Genomic DNA, 5,135 nt, shown 5'->3' with positions numbered 1-5,135 from the left:
CACAAGTGGGTCAGCTGAGTAAGAAAATTTATGAACTCCCTCCTAGCACTCTTCTAAGCAATACAGAAGAGAATCCAAAAGGAGAGTGCAAGGCCATCAACATGGCCGAATTTGGAGAGGAGAAAGAGGCAGTGAACGCCACTGAGGAAGACCTCAATGGACATCCACTGGCCTCCAATGAGTTCCCTAATGAGGAACCATGGGAATCTGAGGCTCACACTGAGACCATAGAGATTCCATTGAATTTACTTCTGCCATTCATGAGCTCTGATGAGTATTCTTCCTCCGAAGAGGATGAAGATGTCACTGAAGAGCAAGTTGCCAAGTACCTTGGAGCAATCATGAAGCTAAATGACAAGTTATTTGGTAATGAGACTTGGGAGGATGAACCCCCTTTGCTCAACAAAGAACTGGATAACTTGACTAGGCAGAGATTACCTCAAAAGAGACAGGACCCTGGGAAGATCTCAATACCTTGTACAGTAGGCACCATGACCTTCAAGAAGGCTCTGTGTGACCTAGGGTCAAGCATAAATCTCATGCCTCTCTCTGTAATGGAGAAGCTAGGGATCTTTGAGGTGCAAGCAGCAAAAATCTCACTAGAGATGGCAGACAATTCAAGAAAACAAGCTTATGGACTTGTAGAGGATGTTCTGGTAAAAGTTGAAGACCATTACATCCCTACTGATTTCATAGTCCTAGAGACTGGGAAGTGCATGGATGAATCCATCATCCTTGGCAGACCCTTCCTAGCCACAGCAAAGGCTGTGATTGATGTTGACAGAGGAGAATTGATCATTTAAGTGAATGAAGAATCCCTTGTGTTTAAGGCTCAAGGATATCCCTCTGTAACCATGGAGAGGAAGCATGAAGAGCTTCTCTCAAAACAAAGCCAAACCGAGCCCCCACAGTTAAACTCTAAGTTTGGTGTTGGGAGGCTACAACCAAATTCTAAGTTTGGTGTTGAACCCTGATGAGCGGATAATTTATACGCTTTTTGGCATTATTTTTAGTATGTTTTTAGTATGTTTTAGTTAGTTTTTAGTATATTTTTATTAGTTTTTAGTTAAAATTCACTTTTCTGGACTTTACTATGAGATTGTGTGTTTTTCTGTGATTTCAGGTATTTTCTGGCTGAAATTGAGGGACCTGAGCAAAAATCTGATTCTGAGGCTGAAAAGGACTGCAGATGCTGTTGGATTCTGACCTCCCTGCACTCGAAGTGAATTTTCTGGAGCTACAAAAGTCCAATTGGCGCGCTCTCAACTGCGTTGGAAATTAGACATCCTGGGCTTTCCAGCAATATATAAGAGTCCATACTTTTTCTGAGATTTGACAGCCCAAACTGGCGTTCCAAATCAGCTCAAAACTGCCCGTCGTTAAACGCCGGAATTGGCACAAGAATGGGAGTTAAACGCCCAAACTGGCACAAAAGCTGGCGTTTAACTCCAAGAGAAGTCTCTACACAAAAATGCTTCAATGCTCAGCCCCAGCACACACCAAGTGGGCCCGGAAGTGGATTTTTATGTCATTTACTCATCCTTGTAAACCTTAGGCTACTAGTTCTCTACAAATAGGACCTTTTACTATTGTATTCTTATCTTGGTAGCTATCTTTATTCTTATGCTATCTTAGATCATGGGGGCTGGCCTCACGGCCATTCCTAGACCTTATTCTTATGTATTTTCAACGGTGGAGTTTCTACACACCATAGATTAAAGTGTGGAGCTCTGCTGTACCTCGAGTATTAATGCAATTACTATTGTTCTTCTATTCAATTCAGCTTATTCTTGTTCTAAGATATTCATTTGCACCCAAGAACATGATGAATGTGATGATTATGTGACACTCATCATCATTCTCACTTATGAATGAGTGCCTAACAACCACTTCTGTTCTACAAGCAAACAAGGCTTGAATGTTTATCTCTTGGATCCCTTGATCGGAATCTTCATGGTATAAGCTAGAATTGATGGCGGCATTCAAGAGAATCCGGAAGGTCTAAACCTTGTCTGTGGTATTCTGAGTAGGATTCAATGATTGAATGACTGTGACGAGCTTCAAACTCCTGAAGGCTGGGCGTTAGTGACAGACGCAAAAGAATCAACGGATTCTATTCTAACTTGATTGAGAAATGACAGATGATTAACCATGCCGTGACAGGGTGCGTAGAACATTTTCACTGAGAGGATGGGAGGTAGCCACTGATAACAGTGAAACCCTACATACAGCTTGCCATGGAAAGGAGTAAGAAGGATTGGATGAAGACAGTAGGAAAGCAGAGAGACGGAAGGGACAAAGCATCTACATTCGCTTGTCTGAAATTCTCACCAATGAATTACATAAGTATCTCTATCTTTATGCTTTATTCATATATCATCCATAACCATTTGAATCTGCCTGACTAAGATTTACAAGGTGACCATAGCTTGCTTCATACCATCAATCTCCGCGGGATCGACCCTTACTCGCGTAAGGTTTATTACTTGGACGACCCAGTGCACTTGTTGGTTAGTTGTGTGAAGTTGTGATAAAGAGTTGACATTGCAATTGAGCGTACCATGTTGATGGCGCCATTGATGATCACAATTTACGCGCACCAAGTTTTTGGCGCCGTTGCCAGGGATTGTTTGAGTTTGGACAACTGACGGTTCATCTTGTTGCTTAGATTATGTATTTTTCTTCAGAGTTCTTAAGAATGAATTCTAGTGTTTCAAGGTGATGTTCTTATCATCACCAAAGCTGATTGATTTTCATCAATTTAGCTCTTGAATGCAATGTCCTGCTGAAGCTTGGCTAGCCATGTCTAATTCCTTTAGACTGAGGCTTTAGACTAACATTGCATGATTCCTGGAATTCTCATTAAGAATTTTGATATCTTTATTTTCTTTTCCACTTAATTTTCAAAAAAACCAAAAAAAATTACAAAATCATAAAAAAAAACCAAAAATATTTTATGTTTCTTATTGAGACACTAGTCTCATTTTAAGTTTGGTGTCAATTGCATATTTCCATTCTTCTTGCATTTATCATGTGTCTTCAGTGATCTTCAAGTTGTTCTTGATGATTTACTTGCTCTGATCTTTAAATTCTCTTGTCTTGAGTGTTTTGTAGTTTCTCATATGCATTCTCAACTTGTTAGTGTCAATAGTATACAAACTTTTAAGTTTGGTGTCTTGCATGCATTTGTTTATTTGATTTCAGTTGCATTTTTGATTATTCCTCATTATTAAAAATCCAAAAAATTTTTAATTTGTGTCTTTTCAAGTCAATAATACAGAGAATTAAAGATTCAGAACATACTGCAGAGGAATTACACAGAAAAAGCTGGGCGTTCAAAATGCCCAGTGAAGAAGGAAAACTGGCGTTTAAACGTTAGTCAGGGTGCCTGGCTGGGTGTTTAATGCCCAAAAGGGGTGAGTTTTGGGCGTTAAACACTAGAATGTGCACCATTCTGGGCGTTTAACGCCAGGATGGCACAAGAGGGAAGATTTTGTTTTTAATGCCAATTTTTTTTAAGTTTTCAAAATCTTTTCAATCAAATGTTTTTCAAAATCAATTTCTTTCCATTTTCAAAAATACTTGCTATCAATTAATGATTTGATTCAACATTTCAAGTATGTTGCCTTTTCTGTTGAGAAAGGTTTAATGTTTGAATCATATATTTTCTTGTTAGCCAAGTCATTAATTTTCAAAATCAAATCTTTTTAAATTGTTTTTCAAACCATATCTTCTCAGTCATGTCTTTTTAAAACTATATCTTTTTCAATCATATCTTCTTAAATCACATCTTTTTCAAAATAGTTTTCAATCATATCTTTTTAATTTCTTATTTCAAAATCTTTTTCAAAAATCACTTGATTTCTTTTCCACTCTTAGTTTTCGAAAATCAATTAGTGTTTTTCAAAATATTTTTAAAATCTCTTACTTAATTTTCGAAAATTTCTTCCCCTCTTCTCACATCCTTCTATTTATGGACTAACACTACTCCTCAATGCACAATTCGAACTCCATCTTTCCTTGATAAGTTCGAATTTTCTTCCTCTTCCTTCCATCTTTCTTTTCCTCTGACACCTCAAGGAATCTCTATACTGTGACATAGAGGATTCCATATTTTCTTGTTCTTTTCTCTTTCATATGAGCAGGAGCAAAGACAAAAGCATTCTTGTTGAGGCTGACCCTGAACCTGAAAGGACCTTGAAGCGAAAGCTAAGAGAAGTTAAAGCACAATTCTCTGTAGAGGACCTAACAGAAATCTTCAAAGAAGAAGAGATGGCAGCCGAAAATAACAACAATGCCAACAATGCAAGGAAGGTACTGGGTGACTTTACTACACCTACTCCCGACTTCTATGGGAGAAGCATCTCTATCCCTGCCATTGGAGCAAACAACTTTGAGCTTAAGCCTCAATTAGTTTCTCTAATGCAACAGAATTGCAAGTTTCATGGGCTTCCATTGGAAGATCCTCATCAGTTTCTAGCTGAGTTCTTGCAAATCTGTGACACTGTCAAAACCAATGGGGTTGACCCTGAGGTCTACAGACTTATGCTATTCCCTTTTGCTGTAAGAGACAGAGCTAAGATATGGTTGGACTCACAACCTAAAGAAAGCCTGAACTCTTGGGAAAAGCTAGTCAATGCCTTCTTGGCAAAGTTCTTTCCACCTCAAAAATTGAGTAAGCTTAGAGTGGAAGTCCAAACCTTCAGACAAAAGGAAGGTGAATCCCTCTATGAAGCTTGGGAAAGATACAAACAATTGATCAGAAAGTGTCCTTCTGACATGCTTTCTGAATGGAGCATCATAGGTATCTTCTATGATGGTCTGTCTGAACTGTCCAAGATGTCATTGGATAGTTCTGCTGGAGGCTCTCTTCATCTGAAGAAGACGCCTGTAGAAGCTCAAGAACTGATTGAAATGGTTGCAAATAACAAATTAATGTACAGCTCTGAAAGGAATCCTATGAACAATGGGACGAATCAGAAGAAAGGAGTTCTTGAGATTGATACTCTGAATGCCATATTGGCTCAGAACAAAATATTGACTCAGCAAGTCAATGTGATTTCTCAAAGTCTATCTGGAATGCAAGCTGCACCAGGCAGTACTAAGGACGCTTCATCTGAAGAAGAAGCTTATGA

The 5,135-nt window shown here is 38.7% G+C and overlaps 1 non-coding gene across 1 annotated transcript; it reads right to left on the bottom strand.

Annotated features, from left to right (window-relative positions):
• Positions 1-4,677: 4,677 nt before the first annotated feature.
• On the bottom strand, positions 4,678-4,785 carry LOC112804492 (small nucleolar RNA R71). The gene has a single exon (XR_003203106.1). It is a non-coding gene; the product is annotated as a small nucleolar RNA R71 (small nucleolar RNA).
• Between the last annotated feature and the right edge of the window lie 350 nt (positions 4,786-5,135).

Source organism: Arachis hypogaea, chromosome 5 (assembly GCF_003086295.3).
Source record: "Arachis hypogaea cultivar Tifrunner chromosome 5, arahy.Tifrunner.gnm2.J5K5, whole genome shotgun sequence".
NCBI lineage: Eukaryota > Viridiplantae > Streptophyta > Magnoliopsida > Fabales > Fabaceae > Arachis > Arachis hypogaea.
The sequence above is the reverse complement of the archived record's forward strand: the minus strand, read 5'-3'. Positions and strand labels throughout refer to the sequence as shown.